We start from the raw sequence: 20,491 nt of genomic DNA on the forward strand, positions 1-20,491 counted from the left end.
CCTCGTGGCGCGGGGAGCGAGACCCCGCCCCCCGGCGGGTCTTGGGCAACTCACAGCGGGGCGGCCAACACGCGCCCCCTCGCGGGCTCCCTAAAGGCGTCGCCGCCGGATTCCACTTCCTGACGTCAGGCGGGCGTCGCGGCGTTGGCTCCCAGAGGCGCCGCGGTGGGAATCGCGGTTCCCGTGCAGGCCTTCGGTGCGGGGCCTGGCCGGACCGGGTCTGGCGGGACCGCGCTCCAGGAGTGGATGGACGGAGGGTCCAGGGCTGCGGGGTGGCCGCAGGAAGGGTGGTCGGGGCCGGGGCCGAGGCTTTTCTGTGCACGAGGCTGCCCGGGCGGTCGCGGACATCATCTTTAGGCTGTGGATGCCGTCGCCGGGGTCTCCAGACGCTGACCCTCCAGGGATGGAAACTATTGCCTGCTCGCCACGTCGTCCCGCCAATTGTGCCGCCCGAAGTAGAAGCCTGAGAGCCCTTGAAAGTTGCAGTTATCTTGTGAACAACATATTTAGGGTTTCTTGGGCTTGGTGGTGGTTGGGGGAGGGCTGTTAAATACCCCACAATTTTTATAACCCTGTTGGCCTTTTTTTAAAATATATATTTTGAAAAAAAACACTGAGATCCTTCAGTGATGATCCTAGCATCTCCTGACCCTTAGGTGTTTCACCTGAAAAACCTGGGTCTTCAAGCTGAGGCGTTTCTGTTCTAGCCTGGAGGTGCCTTGGAGGCCTGGGAGACATTTTAAGCAAAGAGATTTGGCATTTAGATATCTGAGTTTTAGAAAGAGGAGTGGGAACGCACCCAAAAGTGGGGATGCCAGTTACGAAGCTGTTGCAGTTCTAAAGAGACCCAGAGTTTAGGTCTAAAATTTTATTTATTTCAACAAACACTATAAAGCACTTACTGCGTTTTGCAAACCTTAAGTCCATTTAATTCTCCTAACAACCCTATGAGGTAGGAACTATTAACCTCATTTACAGTGAAGAAACTGAGCCGGAGAGAGGTTATTTTGTCACACAGCTTGTAAGTGGAGGGCTGAGATTTGACCCTGGCCTGTGCTCTGAACTCCCAGGCTCTGCCATCTTTCTGATTACACTGGTATTTGGGCACTTGAAAGGGAAAGGAAACATAACTGTCCCAAGCACTGAGCTAGATTCTGAGCCCCTAGGAGTCAGGAGAGGGTGATACAAAACAGACTAGGTGAAATATGGCTAGATTTCTAGTAGAAAAGGATTTAATTCATTCCATCCAAATTCTTCGTTTTATAGATAAGAAAACTGAGGTTCGAAATGGGGAAGGGACTTCCCAAGTTCCCATAGGGAAGTTTAGATGTCCTGACTTCCAGGTAAGATGCCAGGCTATTGGACCCTGCTCAAGAATGATGGTCCACACAGCTGCACTTCTGTACAGCCAGTACTCCTTTTTAAAACACCTTGCCCAACAACTTGGCAATGTCTAATGAGAGCTACAAAACATTTTCTATTCTTTGATCAAGCAGTTTCACTCTTGATAAAGTTGGGGAGACTGTGCAAAGTTGCAGAAATAGCCAATTTAATAGCAAAAACTGGAAACAACCCTGAGTTCTGACAATAAGAAAATCACCAAGCTTATTGGGATCTGTTAGCACAATGAAGAATTAAAGAATGATTTTGAATGGCCAGAATGTGAACTATATTGATAGATACAGAATCCTTCCCCGTGAAATAAGCAGAACCCAAAGTAGTATGGGTTCACTGATTACAACTATGTAAGAAATTCAGGGGTATTAAATAACAGAAGAGAGGTCCTTTACATAAACCATTTTCCCTATAGTGATGGTGCAGTGGGATAAAAGGTGTCATACTGCTGGTAGAAGTCTAAGTTGATTAATCTGGAAAAAAATAGTTTTGACAACTTTATATCAAAATTTTAAGTTTTTTTTTGTTTTTGTTTTTTTTGAGATGGAGTCTCACTCTGTAGCCCAGGCTGGAGTGCAGTGGCGCGATCTCAGCTCCCTGCAAGCTCCACCTCCCAGGTTCATGCCATTCTCCTGCCTCAGCCTCCCAGGTAGCTGGGACTACAGGCGCCCGACACCCCACCAGGCTAATTTTGTTTTTGTATTTTTAGTAGAGATGGGGTTTCACCATGTTAGCCAGGATGGTCTCAATCTCCTGACCTCGTGATCCGTCCGCCTCGGCCTCCCAAAGTGCTGGGATTACAGGCGTGAGCCACCGTGCCTGGCCTGAATTTAGGAATGTTTTGAATACTGAAGAGATGAAAAAAAATTAGAAAGAAAATATTCCCAATAATTCCATGTTTAGGAATATAGCCTAAAGAAATGTTCTTAGAAAAATATTTATAGATCAGGCAGGGTGCCTCAGGATTGCCTGAGCTCAGGAGTTCAAGACTAGCCTGAACAAAACAAATGAGCCAGGTGTGGCGGTGTGCGCCTGTAGTCACAGCTACTCGGGAGGCTGAGACAGGAGAATTGCTTGAACCTGGGAGGCAGAGGTTGCATTGAGCCGAGATTGTGCCACTGCACTCCAGCCTGGGCGACAGAGCAAGATTCTGTCTCTACAAAAAAAAAAAAAAAAAAAAAAAAAACTATTTATAAAGAAAAAATATTCATTAAAGCAGTATCTATGATAGCAGGAAATGGAAACACTGTAAATGCCCATCAGTGAAATACTTTGCAGACATTAAAAATAATATCATCTTTCCTTTAATACAGAATCAAGGAAAATTAAATAAAATAATGTGATGTAAGTTTGACTGCAGAGATAACTGTTCATTAAAAAAGACTAGGTTGGGTGCGGTGGCTCACACTTGTAATCCCAGAACTTTGGGAGGCAGAGGCAGGTGGACCACCTGAGGCCAGGAGCTCGACACCCACCTGGCCAACATGGTGAAACCCTGTCTCTACTAAAATATAAAAATTAATGCCTGTAATCCCAGCTACTTGGGAGGTAGAGGCAGGAGAATCGCCTGGGCAACATGGTGAGACCACATCTCAGAAAAAGCCAAAAAACCCGTACCAGTTGTAGGATAATTCCTTGATTAACCCCACCTACCTAGAACCATTCATTAAGTGTTTTATTCAGCATTTGTGGGGTGTCTTCTCTTTGTATTCCCAGCAGCTACTTTGGTAAGGTGCTGGGAATCCAAAGTTCAGTACTATATCGGTCATGCCTAGCCATGTCTGTGGGAGGAGAGAGACAAGAGAATCATGGATAATAGGTCAGTAGGATAGATGCAAATTAAATGCATCTTGCTCAGGATTTAAACAGCTTATATGACATGAATTTGCATTCATGTTTCTTGGCTATTCATGTTCTTAGGTCAGTGTTATGTATTTTGCCACCTCCCTAACGAGGTTATAATTCAGGATAGGACTGTGGATTCTGTTTATACTACCGATACATGTTCAGAGCACCTTGGTTTGGAGTTCTAGGTGGAATCCCACATAAATTTGTGGAGTTGGCCAGGCGTGGTAGCTCATGCCTGTAATCCCAGCATTTTGGGAGGCCGAGGAGGGCAGATCACCTGAGGTCAGGAGCTCTAGACCCACCTGGCCAACATGGTGAAACCCTCTCTCTACTAAAATACAAAAATGAGCCAGGCGTCGTGGGGGGTGCCTGTAATCTCAGCTACTTGGGAGGCTGAGGCAGGAGAATTGCTTGAACCCAGGAGGCAGAGGTTGCATTGAACCGAGATTGAGCCACTGCACTCCAGTTTGGGCGACAGAGCCAGATTCTGTCTCAAAATTGAATGAATGAATGAATGAATGAATGAATGAATAAATAATTTGCTGAATTAACTGATGATTTCAACCTGAAAAAATACAGGTGAGTAAGCATATAGGCTACTAGGCAAATGTTGTATTGCCCTCTCATCTCCTTATCCACCTACACATGTGGTCATGCAGACTGCAATAAACCCATATCCAGGCCAACTAAAGGAAACGTTTGCCTTGTGGGCCCTGTTGATCCTAAGAGAACTTGCCTTATCCTGGATATGAATCACATGCTTAATTTTAGGTTGCCACTTATGAATACTACTTGTTCTAGCCAAATTAATCCTCAAGGAAGAGAACGAAATGAGCTTAAGATCCTAATGCCAGGTCAGGCACAGTGACTCGTGCCTATAATCCCAGTGCTTTGGGAAGCTGAGGTGGGAGGATTACTGGAGCCCAGGAGTTGAAGACCAGCCTAGATAACAGTGAGACCCCTTCCCCACTGCCCCACCATTTTCTCTCTAAAGAAGAAAAAAAAAAGACCTTAATGCCAATTGTAGTGAAGCCATAATTGAATAACCTAACTGCCAGTGGCTGTTGGAATAGCCTGAGTTGTGAGTTCAAATTTTGATTCATTTTAACAAAAGATCCTAAACATAATAGTTTTTCCAATAGCCTGTATCCTTTACAAAGTCAACACGCATAGGAGGAGCAATACTGGTTGTGCTCTGCCTCTGCTGCAGCCTCCCCTCAGTCGCAATCCCTCAGGCCATTAAAGACCAAAACCATTTTTGAAAAATCTGGATTTCTGTGAAATTGGATAACTTATGGGGGTGTAGTGACTACAACACAGTAGGCACACAGTAGGCACTAAAGTTAACCGAACCAGTCTTTGTTTTAAGAAAAGTCATCTATAATAATTCTGCAGATTAATGTCAAGTAATATTACAAATAATTTATGACATACAGTGCTTAAACTAAAGGGAGAATCCCAGTCATACCTCTATTAGAGGCAGAGCGAGAGCTAGAAACAGGACTCTTTCATTTTGCTGCATTCTAAGAATGGAGATTGGGATGGGGCGGAGGTAGGCTCATAGAGGAATTCATGGGATTTCGTTAATGCAGTCTTGCTCTGTCGCCCAGGCTGGAGTGCAGTGGCGCGATCTCAGCTCACTGCAAGCCCCGCCTCCCAGGTTTACGCCATTCTCCTGCCTCAGCCTCCCGAGTAGCTGGGACTACAGCCGCCCGCCACCACGCCCAGCTAGTTTTTTTTTGTATTTTTTAGTAGAGACGGGGTTTCACCGTGTTAGCCAGGATGGTCTCGATCTCCTGATCTCGTGATCCACCCGTCTCGGCCTCCCAAAGTGCTAGGATTACAGGCTTGAGCCACTGCGCCTGGCCTGCTGCCAAATTATTTCACAGATATTCCTCGAGCACTTAGTATGCATTCCTTAGTTTTACTGCACTTCTCGTCACCAGAACAGGAAAGGAATTGTGTCCTACAGCTCCTTGACCAAGTACCTCTCCACTAATACTGTGCACACTAAAGATGCAGGAACAAAGCACTAGACTCTGGGATATGAAGATCTCAAATTCTATTCTCTGTGCACTTCAGAGTTGGAGAAGGATCCATCAAGTTTCAGTAGAATGTACCAAGGAAGGGACGCAATGTGGTAGAATAGAAAGAATAAGGATTGTAGTTGAGACACCTGCAACCTGGACCTGCTAGTCCACCTACTGCTGTGTAATCTTGGACAATTATGTCCACCTCTATGGGTTTTGGATCCTTTATCTGTAAAATGAAGAGATTGGCCAGATGCTTTCCAGCACTAGGAATCTGTGCTTTAAATTAAAGTTTTACCTAACATACCATACTTTTTATCAATGTCCACCTACAGATAACAACCCACCTTATTTTATTTGAGTTTTGAGACAGGGTCTTGCTCTGTCTTGCATTCCAGGCTGGAGTGCAGTGGCACAATCATGGATCACTGAAGTCTCCACCTCTGCGGTTCAAGCGTTCCTCCCACCTCAGCCTCCCAAGTAGCTGGGACTATAGGCATGCACCATTGTATCCAGCTAATTTTTTATTTTTTGTAGAGACAGGGTCTCACTGTGTTGCCCAGGCTGGTCTCAAATTCCTAGGCTCAAGTGATCCTCCCACCTTGGCTTCCCAAAGGGTTGGGATTACAGGCGTGAGCCACCATGCCTGGCCTAACCCAGTTTCTTAGATAGGTTCCCCAGCCTGTCATTTAAGTCATCTAAATTTGATGCACTTACTAAGTTGATGCCATTTTTGCTGTAGAAAATTATTTATTTAAAAAAATAGTTATGACTTTCACCACATATTAATAAATCATTATCTAGTGAGCTTGGTTAAAGTTTGACCTCACCAATATTGCTAGCTAAGAAAATACATGTATGGCACTTTAACATACCTGGTGTCCTTTAAGCCTCGTTATTAAAATAGATGAGATAGGTTAGAAATCACTATTTCTGCTGGGTGCAGTGGCTCATGCCTGTAATCCCAGCACTTTCGGAGGCTGAGGTGGGCAGATCACCTGAGGTCGGGAGTTCGAGACCAACCTGACCAACATGGAGAAACCCTGTCTCTACTAAAAATACAAAATTAGCCGGGCGTGATGGCGCATGCGATGTAATCCCAGCTACTCGGGAGGCTGAGGCAGAAGTATCGCTTGAACCTGGGAGGCAGAGGCTGCGGTAAGCCAAGATTGCACCACTGCACTCTAGCCTGGGGGACAGAGTGAGACTCCGTCTCATGAAAGAGAAAGAAAGAAAGAGAGAGAGAGAAAGAGAGAGGGAGAGAGGGAGGGAAAGAGGGAGGGAGGGAAAGAGGGAGGGAGGGAGGAAGGAAGAAAGGAAGGAAGGAATAAAGGGAGGGAGGGAGGAAGGGGAGGAAGGAAAAGAAGTCACTATTTCCTTTTTATCATGAGGAAACGGAAGGTCAGAGACAGAGGTCTAACATCACGTGGTAGGTATGGAAAAGGAATACTGTAGAGGTCTGTGATTGCTTTTGGTTTGTGACTTCCTACAAAAAGGAACAGACCCTGTTTCCCAAAGCCCAGGTCTGCTGCCTGGCTTATGACCTACACCGAATAGAGTAACTCAACCCTCTGATAACAATGACCCAATGATTAGCAGCTGCCGCAGAGCCCATTAAACTGGAATTAATCCTTGGGAGTAGGGAATGGGGGAGAGTTATTTCTGCTAATGTTGCTTAGCAAATACAGTCATATTTTTTTGTCACATGGAGGAGACCCTTCTGCAGTAAGAGAGAATCAGGCCTTGGCTGGGTGCGGTGGCTCACGCCTGTAATCCCAGCACTGTGGGAGGCCAAGGTGGGCAGATCATGAGGTCGGGAGATCGAAACCATCCCGGCCAACATGGTGAAACCCTGTCTCTACTAAAAATACAAAAATTATCTGGGCATGGTGCCGTCCACCACGGCCTCCTAAAGTGCTGGGATTATAAGCATAAGCCACTGCTCCCAGCTGAGGTGTTTCAAACATAACATTAAAATAGAATTTTTAATTTTTCACCCCTGTACTCACTCTGTTCCCTCATCTTGGTAAATGGTACCATTATCTATTTATTTGCTCAACTCAAATGCTAGAATCAGATTTATTTCTCTTATTCCTTCATCTCTACCATCACCCCTGCCCCTGTACCTCCAACTAATGAGGTCTTTATTCTACTTCCAAAGGATATTCTAGGCTGGGCACAGTGGCTCACACCTGTAATCCCAGCACTCTGGGAGGCAAAGGTGGGCAGATCACCTGAGGTGAGGAGTTCGAGACCAGCCTGGCCAACATGGTGAAACACTATCTGTACTAAAAATATAAAAATTAGCTGGGCATGGTGGCGGGCGCTTGTAATCCCAGCTACGCAGGAGGCTGAGGCAGGAGAATTGCTTGAACACAGGAGATGAAAGTTGCGGTGAGCCGAGACTGCACCATTGCACTCCAGCCTGGGCGACAAGAGCGAAACTCGGTCAGAAGGAAGGAAGGGAGGGAGGAAGGGAGGGAGGGAGGGAAGAAAGAGAAAGAAAGAAAAGAAAAAGAAAAAGAAAGAAAGAAAGACAAAGAAAGAAAGGGAAAGAAAGAAAAGAGAAAGAGAAAGGAAAGGGGAAGGAAGGAAAGAAGGAGAAAAAGGAAAGAAAGAAAGAAAAAGAAAGGGAAGAAGGAAAGAAGGAAAGAAAGAAAAGACATTCTAAAAGTATCTGCTTCTCTCAATCTCCATCACTTTTGCCACTGATTGAAGCGACATCTATCTTTGCCTGGACTGCTACAATAGTCGCCTAACTGGGCTCTGTGTTTTCCTTCTTTCCCCTTTACAACAGATTCTTTACAAATAAACTAATCTTTTAAAAAATATGTCAGATAATTTCTTTCTCTTGCTCAGAACTTACAGGAGTTCTGAGTGTACTTAAAAATACCTTACCAAGACCTTCAAGATCTCTGGTGATCTGGCCACTGCTTCCCTCTCAAACCACAAACCTCATTTCTACTGGTGCCCCCTCAGGCACTACATACTTTAGCCACACCACCTCTCATTCTATGCTTTGAACATGCCAAATTCACCACTCTCTTGTTCTGCCTTCTTGTAGTACTTTTCCTTCAGATCTTTGTTAGCCTGGCTCCTTAGGGTTCAGTTAGTTTTTGTTTTTGAGACAGAGTCTTACTGTGTTGCCCACGCTGAAATGCAGTGGCACCATCATGGCTCACGGCAGCCTTGACCTCCTGGGCTCAAGTGATCCTCCCACCTCAGCCTCCTGAGTAGCTTGAACTACAGGCATGCACCCCCAGGCCTGGCTAATTTTTTTTAGTAGAGATGCAGTCTCGCCATAATGCCCAGATTGGTCCAGAACTTCTGGCCTCAAGCCATCCTCCTGCCTTAGCCTCCCGAAGTGCTGGGATTACAGGAGTAATCAGTTCTTAGCTTCAATAAATATCCTTCTCTCAGAGAGGCCTTTCTTGCCTTCCTGCAGTGTCAGATTAGGTTAGAGATTGGCAAGAAGAGAACACGCATACAAAAACACAGAGACACGCACTCCTACTCTAAGTTCCGACTTTACATAGCCAATGGTACCGGACTTGCAGGAAGAGAGATGGCTATGAGCAAGGCTACACATCTGTCTCAGCTTTTCCCTTGCTCCTAATCCTTTTGCACAAGAAAGCTCCTGCCAGAACTGAGAAGGAAACCAGATTCTTGCCACGTTACTGCTTTTTAAAACTCAGGCTTACATCACTAAGTGGGAAGACTACACTAACAATCTGTATGCTTCCATTTAAGGGCAGCTTTTATAAATACTGGGATCTGCTAGTCCTTAACTGTACTCAGCACTGACAAGACTCCATCTTCATCTAGGAGACGAACCATGTCTTTCCTTCTAGCTCTTCAATATTCCTCATAACCTGTCTCCCGTGGTGCCCCATCTCTTCCTGCTGTCTATCAGTTTCTATCTATTATTTTTGTTTCCTCCCAGCACACTGACGACTCTCGGAAATTATTTGGTGGTTATCTGTCTCCCCGACTAAAATACGAGTAGCGTGGGAGCAAATGCTTGCACACAGCTGTACTTCCATTTCTTAGAACAGTGCTTGGCATAGGGTAGATACTCCATAAATATTTGTTGAATGAGTGAGTAGATTACCTCCTACCTCCAGTCTTGCCACCCTCTACTTTCCTCTCCATCTGTAGCCAGTCAATCTCCTGGCTTCTCCCTAACCTGAAGATAAAGTCCAGCTCCTCAGTGTGTCCTGCCAGGCCCTTGCAGCCTGAGCCTGCCTGCCCCTCCAGCCTTGTCTCTCAATTTTCCTCTTGCCTGAAACTCTCCCTTCCACTTCCCCATCCCTTGGCTGCTTCTGTGTTCCAGACCTACTGAACTTCTTTCAGATGCTCAAAACTGGAGTCAGGGCTGGGTGCGGTGGCTCACGCCTGTAATCCCAGCACTTTGGGAGGCTGAAGCGGTTGGATCACCAGGTCAGGAGTTTGAGACCAGCCTCACCAACATGGTGAAACCCCATCTCTACTAAAAATACAAAAATTAGCCAGGCGTGGTGGCGCGAGCCTGTAGTCCCAGCTACTCATGAGGCTGAGGCAGGAGAATCGCTTGAATCCAGGAGGTGGAGGTTGCGGTGATCCAAGATCTTGCCACTGTACTCCAGCCTGGGCTACACAGTGAGACTCCATTTCAAAAAAAAAAATAATAATAATAATAATGAAAGAGACTTTAAAGATAGAAAACCACCTGTTCTTGCAGATGTAATCCCACCTTGAGTCAAAATGCTGGGTGACCTCTGTAGCAGCGACTTGCTAACTCTAGGACTTTCAGCAAGTCATGTAACTAATCTAGGGCTTGATTTTCTTTTTTTTCCCACTTGAAAAAGAAGAGCTGGGCTAGATCAGTGGTTCTTGTACTTTTGGGTTTCTCATGAAGAAGTAAAAATAGAAATCAATGTAGGGTTGCCAACTTTTCATTTTGCCATATAAACATTTTTTAAAACTCACCAACTGTCATCATTTCATTATAAAAACATTTTGAGGCCGGGCGCGGTGGCTCAATCCTGTAATCCCAGCACTTTGGGAGGCCGAGACGGGCGGATCACGAGGTCAGGAGATCGAGACCAGCCTGGCTAACATGGTGAAACCCCGTCTCTACTAAAAAATACAAAAAAAAAACTAGCCGGGCGAGGTGGCGGGCGCCTGTAGTCCCAGTTACTCGGGAGGCTAAGGCAGGAGAATGGCGTGAACCCGGGAGGCGGAGCTTGCTGTGAGCCGAGATCCGGCCACTGCACTCCAGCCTGGGTGACAGAGCGAGACTCCGTCTCAAAAAAAAAAGAATTAAAAAAAAAAAAAAAAAAAAAACATTTTGATACAAAACATTGTAAAAATTATCCAGGCGTGGTAGTGTGTGCCTGTAGTCCCAGCTTCTCAGGGGGCTGAAGTGGGAGGATTGCTTGAGCCTAGGAGGTCGAGGCTTCAGTGAGCTGTGTTTGTGCCACTGCACTCTAACCTGGGTGACAGAGCAAGATCCTATCTCAAAAAACAAACAGAAAATCCCCAGAAAAACACACAGCACAAAATAAAAAAACAAAAACCATTTTAGTACCAAAAAATTAGGACATAATTTTTTCATAAAAGGCCAACATTTAAATGGAATAACCTTAATTTTATGGAATACTCTACATTCTTTTTTATTTTTCTAGTGTTTTCATTAGCTGTTGAAAACTCTGTCATATCTCGGACCAGTTTGTGGACCAGCTCTCGGGGATGACTGAATGATATCTCAGGTCTCTTCCGACCTAATATTCTGAGACTTTATTCACAAGTAGTTTCCATGTTGCAGAAGGGTCCCCAGTAGGTCTATTTGGTGCTGGGGCTGAGCAGACACAGTGAAGAGTTTTTACCTGTGCGGACGCCCGTACTATGTGCACCGGGCATGCTATCGTCAACACCTAAGGCAATCCTATGGGGTAGGTATTACTGATGGCAAAACTGAGGCTTGGAAAGATTAAACTACCCAAAGTCACACTGTAGTGGAGTGGCCACCACCACAGTGTGACTTTGGGTGGCTTACTTAATCTTGACTCCAAAGCCCATAGTTTTCTGCACCCAGATTCTAGTATTATGTCTAGCAGTTACTTTTCTCCTGGAAGCAGCCACCTCTTCTGAAAATGGCTTCTTCTCCTACTCTAGCGTGTAGACTGAGCTCAAGGGAGGTTGATTTCCAGGCCATGGTTGATCCATCCAGTCATGGGAACTTGACCCAAGGAGGGAGTACCGGTCAGAGATCTTCCTCGGGTGTCTGACCTTATACCTCCAGAGATTAGAAGGTGTTACGTTCTAATGCAGCAAGCCATAAATGCTGACTCAGTTGTTTTCAGAACCGTCTTGTTGCCAGAAAACAAGAGTTGTTGCCAGAAACTGTCTTCAGGAAGAGGGAATGAGGCCACCTCAAGGTGAAACAGGAGAGAGAACCTGGCAGCATTCAAGTCCCGGGATCCAATTGTTCCCGAGGCTGCCCCATCCCCACATTTCCCATGGTTAGATTATTCAACCTTTCCCTGAATTGAGCAAGGGAATAAATCCTTCTCTTTTCTTGTTCTCTTTTTCGTTTGAGACAAGGTCTCACTCTGTAGCCCAGGTTAGAGGGCAGCGGCGTGGTCATGGCCCATTGCGGCCTCAACCTCTCAGACTCAAGCAATCTTCCCACCCCAGGCTCCCGAGTTGCTGGTACTACAGGCACGTGCCAACACACCTGGCTAATTTTTTAAGTTTTTAGTAGGGATGGGGCCTCACTATGTTGCCCAGTTGGATCTCAAACTGCTGAGCTCAAGCAATCCTCCCACCTTGGCCTCCCAAAGTGCTGGGATTACAGGCGTGAGCCACTGCGCCCAGCCCCCTCCTATTTTCTAAGCCAATTCAAGTTTAATCAGATGCAACCAGTTTAGCTCAGGTCCCAGTGCTCTCATCCTTCTTCCCCAGTAAGGAGGTAGCACACTACAGTGGAAAGAAAGTGGACCTCGGAATAAGAACTTTGGCAAGATGTGAACAAAACAATACTACATGGTGTTACAGGCTTAGAAACTGTCAGAAGCACTCACATTCAGCCACTGCAGCCTGGGCTATTGTCTGGAACACCAGATAGTACGCTGAGGCTTGTGTTGAGGACAAAGGTCTTAGATGCATCTGAGAAAGGGAAACAAAAGAAAAAGCCGTGCATGTTCGTTTTCAGTTCAGTTACAGCGGGTCCTCGATTAACGTCATTTCATTGTAACGCTGCTGAGAGGAAAAATCGATTCCCTGCCGGGGCCACTTTCTGAGTGAAGTTTGCACGTTCTCCTTGGGTGTCTGAGCTTGTGTTGCAGGGTTTTCTCCAGGTCCCCCGACTTCCTCCCACATCCCAAAGATGTGCAAAGATGTGAATTGCACATCTAAATTGTCTACACTGTGTTTAGACTGTCCCAGTTTGAGTGAGTGTGGATATGTGAGTGAGCGTAGGTGTGTGTGAGGGTGTGGGTAAGTGTGGGATGTGAGTGGGTACGTGACTGTGCATGTATGAGTGTGGGGAGGTGAGTGTGTGTGTGGGAGTGTGGGTGTGTGTTAGTGTGGGTGTATGTGTGGATGTGAGTGTGAGCGTGTGAGGGAGAGTGAGGATGTGAGTGTGGGGATATGTGTGTGTGTGAGAGAGTGTGAGAGGCTGTGTGAGAGTGTGTGTGAGACAGTGTGAGTGTGTGTGTTAAAATGTGTGAGTGTGAGTGTGTGAGCGTATGAGTGTGTCTGTGTGAGTTTGTGTGAGAGTGTGTGTGTGTTTGTGTGTGTGAGAGTGTGTGTGGGAGAGAGTGAGTGTAAATGTGTAAGAGTGTGTGTCACTGTATATGTGTGTGAGTGCGTGTGTGTGAGTGTGTGTGTGGGAGAGAGACAGAGGTGTGTGTGTGTGTGTGTGGTGTGAATGTGTGCCCTGCGACAGGATGGTGTCCTGCCCGGGGTTGGATCCCACCTTATGCCCTGAGTTGCAGAGATAGACTCCGGCCACTTGAACTGAAACAATTGGGTAACTAATTATCTTATTTGTTTTTACCAATCTTTCATAAATGTATGTGTAGTTCACATTTATTTCAATGTTAATATATTGGGAGTGTTCTGGTCTTTATCTAGAAGTTTGGTGATGCTTTTGTGACAGAAATATGCTGTAGGAACCTAACTCTTGTTTCTGTCAATTAGCCTGTGGTCAAATTGGTTTTGTTATACGTCGTTTCATTTAAAGTTGCAGTTCCCAAGAACCTATCAGCATCCTTAAATGATGACCTACTGTATTTTTGAAGTAACAGCAAAATGTACAATTTATGGATGAAAACTCTCTTCTCCATCAGTCATGTTTTATGACTGTAACATTTTACAATTGTGTGTGTGTTTTTTAGGACAGGTTAATACATAGGGTTCAAAATTCAAAAGATACAAAAGAAAGTATAATGCAGTGAACGAAGTTTCCCTGTGATCCCTGCCTCTGACCACACCCACCTTTCCCAGCAGCCAACCAATGTCAGCAGTTAAGAAAATCTTTCCAGAGATATTCTCTGCACATATATGTTGGCTTTTGCTGCATGACAAGACACTTCAAAGCTTAGTGAGTTAAGAAAAAAACAAGCTTGGGAGTCTATGGGCCCTTGGAGCACTTCTAGTCTGGGCTTGCTCAGCAAGGCTAGGTGGTAGAGGATACCCTCAGTCACGTGTCTGGAATTGTCAGGCTGGGTGGACCAGAAGATCCTTGCATGTCTGGAAGTTGGCTTATGTCAACTGAAGTGATGGCCACATGCCTCCCATCATCTGGGAGACTAGCTCCGACTCATGTGATGACAGAAGAGTTCCCAGCAGCGAAAGGGGTTATACTCCAACACACAAGCCGTATCAAGTTTCTGCTTTCATTATATTTGCTAATGAACCTCATATGGCCACGTCCAGGATCAAGGGATGGAGAAATAGACCCCACATCATGGTGGAAAGAAGTGTAAAGTCTCATTGCAAGAGGGCACACATTTAGAGAGGAGAAGAATTAAGGGCATTCTCTGCTGTCTATGACAGCACATGTGTGTGAAGATGAGTGCATGTATGTACTCATGTGTGTGCATATGCACCTTTTCCTGTTTTTTACATAAGTGGTGGCATACCGTCTTATGGCTTCTTATAGCTAAAACCTGATTCACAATCCTTGATGTCTACCAAACATGAAAGTTTATATTTTAGGTAGTAAAGGCATATTACAATCAAACAGTTTGATGGGAGAGTTCTTATCTCTTTATGTCAAATAGTAGGAAGATAAAGTGGAGGAACCTGTAACCTATGATAGAGAACAGAGCAGAGCTCACTGAGACCTTCACCTGAGCTCCTACCTCAGCTCATCCAGTATCTTTATGTAGTCGTTTACGGTGGAGGAACCTGTAACCTATGATAGAGAACAGAGCAGAGCTCACTGGGACCTTCACCTGAGCTCCTACCTCAGCTCATCCAGTATCTTTATGTAGTCATTTACAGTTGGAAAGTCAGCTTCCCAGAGAAATGCCTGTATAGTACCCAAATAAAGTACCTTGCTTTATAGTCTCCATTTGTTTATTTATTTTTGAAGAGACAGAGGTCTCATTGCGTTGTCCAAGCTGGTCTTGAACTCCTTGGTTCAAGAGATCCTCTTGCCTCGGCCTCCCGAGTAGCTGGGACTACAGACGTGAGCCACCGCACCCGGGCCTCATGGTCTCTATTTAATTAGAGTTGATTCCCTTCTTGAAAAAAGACTCATTTTGTGGTTGTCATTTATCAGAGAGGGAGCTTGTATTGTCCCCATTTGGGTCTTGACGCTACCTTTTCAGTGAGGCCTTCTCATCTAGTCTAAGAGGGTGCCCTACTTCAATTCCTGTCCCCGCTCCCTTTCCTGCCTTGTTCTTCTCCATAGCACAATCACCACCTGACACGCCATATATTTGTTTGTTTGTTAGTTCCTGTATTGTCCATCTCTGCCAACTAGAATATAAGCTCTGGGGGGCAGACTTTGTCTTGTTTACTTCTCTATCCCCAGCACCTAGAATAGTGACTGCCACATAGAAGGCTTTTGGTAAATATTTCTTGAATAAATGAATATTGTAAAAATTCTCACACAAGTTAGTTTCCTTTCTAAGCCCCAATTACCTCATCTTTAAGGTGGGGATTGTAATACCCGCTTCACTGGGTTCCCATGAGGAGTAAGCGAGTTATGCATGCACAGCAACTCCTACGGTGCATGACATCTAGACTGATCCATCGAGGTGGATCAGAAGGTGTGCTCACAGCCCGCATTTACGTAAGGGCATCAATGTTCATAACAGCAAGTAGTACCTCTTCTGGGACATGGGAACTTTGGCGTGGATCAAAACCTTCAAATGAAAAGAAGTCAGAAAAGAAGTCAGCCTTTTAAAAGGCTAGTCCGGACTTCTTTGCAGTGTAGCAAACCAAACACGTGTTTGTCTTTCTCCCCTCCTGATTTGCCATTAAAATTAAGCAAAGAAACAATGGGAAGCTGAGGCTGAAGGATCACTTAAGCCCAGGAATTCAAGGCTGCAGTGAGCTGTGATTGCACCACTGCACTCCGGTCTGGGTGACAGAGCAAGATCCTGGAAAGAAAAGAAGAAAAGAAAAGAGAAAAGACAGAAGAGAAGAGAAGAAAAAGGAGAAGAGGAAAGAGAGAGCAAAAGAAAGAAAAATGGAAGGATAGAAGAAAAAGGGAGGAAGGAAGGGAGGAAGGGAGGGAGGGAGAGAGGGAGGGAGGGAGGGAGGGAGGGAGGAAGGAAGGAAGGAAGGAAGGAAGGAAGGAAGGAAAGAAGGAAGGAAGGAAAACTAAGCTCATAAAACTGAAGAAAATAGGATGGCCCTTCAGTGGACAAGGGAGTTAAATGAATTTCAGTGGAATGTAGAAAACCACAGCCAAGAATGAGCGTGGGCGGGCACTTTGGGAGACCAAGGCAGGCGGATCATCTGAGGTCAGGAGTTCTAGGCCAGCCTGGCGAACATTGCGAAACCCTGTCTCTACTAAAAACACAAAAATTTGCCAGGTGAAGTGGTGGGCGCCTGTAATCCCAGCTACTTGGGAGTCTGAGGCAGGACAATCGCTTGAACCCAGGAGGCAGAGGTTGCAGTAAACTGAGACCGTGCCATTGTACTCCAGCCTGGGTGACAGAGCTGAAACTCCATCTCAAAAAAAATAAATAAAGAAAGAATGTGGGAGGATACAGCTATCCCATTGCGCAGTGTCAGTCCTGGACAGGAGGATGGCAGGGGATGGGAGTGAGCCAGCGGGGCCATGCCAGGGATTCCTGAAAGTCTATCTACTAAACAGCTCCATCTGTCAGCTGCTTACACTCTTTAACACTCTCGCACCCTCTCCCTGTCCCCTCACCCTGTGCTGGTAGACACCAGCCATTTAGCTCTAGATGAAGGAACTGCTAAAGGAGAGCTTTGACAGTTACGGTGAGTTGGCAACCCAGAGGAGAGCCCCTCCGTTCTGCCACTTCAGTTTCCCACAATCCAAAGGCCAGCTCCCAACCCATTCGTCCTAATGTGACACACACAAATCAGCAAGCCCTACCCAGGTACACAGATGGGCCAAGCCAGAAGGAGACTCTGGGGAAACAGGACATGCCCACTGGCTACTAGAATAGTCAACCTCGCCGTCGTTAATAAACACAAAATGACAATCCAAGGATGAAAACCAGCGACATGGAAGAGAAAGACAAACTGTTCCTGTACAGAGAACCAAAATTGGCCATTCACTCAAGACTAACGTCCTAGGGGGACAGAACATGGCTACAGGGATAGAAGGAGTAAAGAAGAGAGAGGGGATCATTTATTAGGCACGGACATCGGCTAAGTCCTGTGCTCAAGTGTTCACATATATTTCCTCATTTAACTCTGCCAATGACTTTCTGAAATTGACAATATTCTTGTTGACCATTTTACAAATGAAGAAGCTGTGAGTCAGAGAAGTCAATAACTTATCCTGAGGTCATACAGCTGCTAAAGGAAACACACTGCATTCTTTGTTTTGTTTGTTTTATATTTGTTTTTGTTCTTAGCGTGGACACATTTATTAACCAAAGGGATGATCCTAACCAAATCAACACTTTGAAATAGTTGCATGTAAAATGTTTGTGATAAGATAATTGAACACAGTAATGAAGAAAAAAAAACAAACCCAGCAGTATGGAGATCTGCTCATTGAACTGAGCCTGTTTATTTTCGTAGCTAATTCCTGTCCAAAGTGATGGTGGAATTTTTATTCTACTTTTTTTTTTCATTTCCTTTTTTCTTAAATTATACGTTAAGTTCTGGGGTACATGTGCAGAATGTACAGGTTTCTTACATAGGTATACACGTGCCATGGTGGTTTGTTGCACCCATCAACCTATCATCTACATTAAGTATTTCTCCTAATGCTATCCCTCCCCTTGCCCCCAACCCCTCGACAGTCCCCGGTGTGTGATGTTCCCCTCCCTGTGTCCATGTGTTCTCATTGTTTAACTCCCAATTATGAGTGAGAACATGCAGTGTTTGGTTTTCTGTTCCTGTGTTAGCTTGCTAAGAATGATGATTTCTAGCTTCATCCATGTCCCTGCAAAGGACATGAACTCATCCTTTTTTATGGCTGCATAGTATTCCATGGTGTAATATTCTACTTTTTCCTAGATCTGAGTACAGGTGACATTGTTCATGACACAGTCCATCACTAATTTCCCATCTTTTGATTTTCTTGTTGTTGTGTTTTTCCTTCCCATCCCTCTCCCAATGTTGAACCAATGCGCCATCTGTAAGTGCAGACAGTCAGAGTTTTTCTGCCATCAGCTGTAGTTTCTTCTAACTTCTCTAACCAGGGTGTAAGAAGAAAACTGTTGTCTTCAAAGTGCTCTCAGTTTTTATGGTGAGGTTGTTGCTATCATGAGAGATGATACAATCTGGTCTGGCCATTGCACCCATGTTTTGCAGAGCTATTCCCACTGCCAGTTCTTTCATGTCTTCATCAAAGCCTTTGGTGTCCATCAGGCACCATCTTCCTTCCAGCTGCTCAGCAGTGACCTGGGTCGGCATGCAGAGTGCACAGAGCGGGGTCAGGCATGGAGAGTGGGCTGTGCGACTCCTGGCACCTATAGGCACTTTAGAAGGGACCTGCCCCAGATGCCCATTTGTTGTTAAAGTCTTGATTGCTTTTATTTTATTATGAAGATGGTATGCAGGATGCATGCTTATTCTAACAAATTTAAACAAACCAGAGTAAAAGCATCCCCAGAAAGAGCTTCTATTTCTGTTTCTCCAGACTTTTTCTACACGTATGCCAGTAGATATGTATCTTATTTTTTCTTAAGTCTTCCAACAGTTTATTAGAAAGAATGTAGATGTTTTTAAAAATCCCCACTGTCATGAACTTAACTTGAGGTTTTCAGCTCTGGTATAAGCTGAATCAAAAAAAGAAATTTAAAAAAAAGTATTAAACATTTTTTTCACTCATTTGTCATATTGACAGTGCAACTACAAATCTGGTCTAAATGTACACACTCTCATACAACAACGTACAGCTTTCTTTGTCCTCCATGCTAAGAGATGTAAAAGCTTAAGGGTCAAACAATACCAAATGTATAATTTTTTTTTTTTTTTTTTTTTTAGATAGAGTCTCACTCTGTTACCCAGGCTGGAGTACAATGGCGCGATCTCGGCTCACTGCAACCTCCGCCTCCCGGGTTCAAGTGATTCTCCTGCCTCAGCCTCCTGAGCAGCTGGTATTACAGGTGCCTGCCAACACGCCCAGCTAATTTTTGTACTTTAGTAGAGATAGGGTTTCCCCATGTTGGCCAGACTGGTCTCGAACTTCTGACCTCAGGTGATCCACCCGCCTTGGCCCCCCAGAGTGCTGGGATTACAGGTGTGAGCCACCGCAACCGGCCCAAATGAAGAATTTTAAAAAACCATCTAAGTTAAGGCATTCACTAGTTTTAGCTAAGATACATCTGGAACACTGACAAGAATCATGTGAAGTAAATTTTTTGAAAAATAAACTTTAGTGAAAAGTCCTGAAGGATAATACCAGAAGAATAGTAGGTTACCAGTAAGGTGTCAGCCAATTTGTTCCAGCCACTTCTGAATCCATGTTCTATAACCTAAAATTTAGTTCTGTTTCCCTAAGCTGAGAGCTTTCTATCATGTCAGTATCTATGTTATGAAGAAAAGGAGACTTAGGTGAGATGTTTGTATTTATTCCAACTGCTGCATCCATTGCCTAGGACCTCAACAGCTTCCTGGAAATCTGGGATGTCTTCATACATCAGGTTATTGCCTTAGCTGACCTTAAAATTGCCCCTTACAATGGTACATATCAACCCTCTGTGAAGCCTTTTCAAAAACAAAACAGGTTGAAAAATGGGTTAAAGTAGGCAAATAGAGCATGCCTTTTGAGCAATCAATTCAGGAGTTCTCTCCGTTCTGAAATCTTGCAGAGCAGTTATTTTTCTTTCTCAAAATCCAAGTAATGACAATATTCTTTAGCTCTAGCATTTTTTCATCATCACTTTCTCATGAGTCATCATCTGCTCCATCTACTTCTGGTAAATCTACATCCACACCACCACCCATGCTGTTTATCACCTCAGAGAAATGATCAAAATTAGGCATATCTTCATCTGAATCATCTTCCGTCTTTCCAATTGTTGAAGTCCACACTAAGCCAGTTAAGCTTTGCCCTTTTTTTTTGTTTGTTAACCTTGGCCATGACTGCCAGATTCTCCTTTTCATAAACAACATAAAATTGATCTGTCCATTCTTTTAGGCTCAGAATCATTTGGATCAATACAGTGAAAAAGATCAATTTCATTTAAATGCTTAAAATGATCATTTCCTCCAAGTAAGTTTGGATTTTTCAAAATGTACATGAGCAGCTTTACTGTCTTCAACAGAAAATTCAGTGAAGACATGGTCCCTTCGATTGATTGTACCACTTTGCAGAAGCAGGTGGCATTGTAAAGGGGACAGGGGGATGGGGAAATGGGTGCATGGGCCTCTCTGGCAGTGGCTGCGGCTAGGGAGTTGACTCCTCTCCTGTGTTTTCTCCCTGGTTGCAACCTCTTCTTGCTCCCTTCAGGCGATGGTGGCAGCGACAGGCTCGACATATTTATCTTATTTATTTATTTATTATTATTATTTTTTGAGATGGAGTTTTGCTCTTGTTGCCCAGGCTTCACTGCAATGGCGCA

At 44.8% G+C, this 20,491-nt stretch overlaps 2 pseudogenes; both read right to left on the reverse strand.

Annotated features, from left to right (window-relative positions):
* Nucleotides 1-90: 90 nt before the first annotated feature.
* Nucleotides 91-18,583, reverse strand: LOC108582115 (annotated as a pseudogene).
* Nucleotides 18,584-19,595: 1,012 nt separating this feature from the next.
* LOC103877449 lies at nucleotides 19,596-20,256 on the reverse strand (annotated as a pseudogene).
* Between the last annotated feature and the right edge of the window lie 235 nt (nucleotides 20,257-20,491).

This window comes from Papio anubis, chromosome 12 (assembly GCF_008728515.1).
Source record: "Papio anubis isolate 15944 chromosome 12, Panubis1.0, whole genome shotgun sequence".
Lineage (NCBI taxonomy): Eukaryota > Metazoa > Chordata > Mammalia > Primates > Cercopithecidae > Papio > Papio anubis.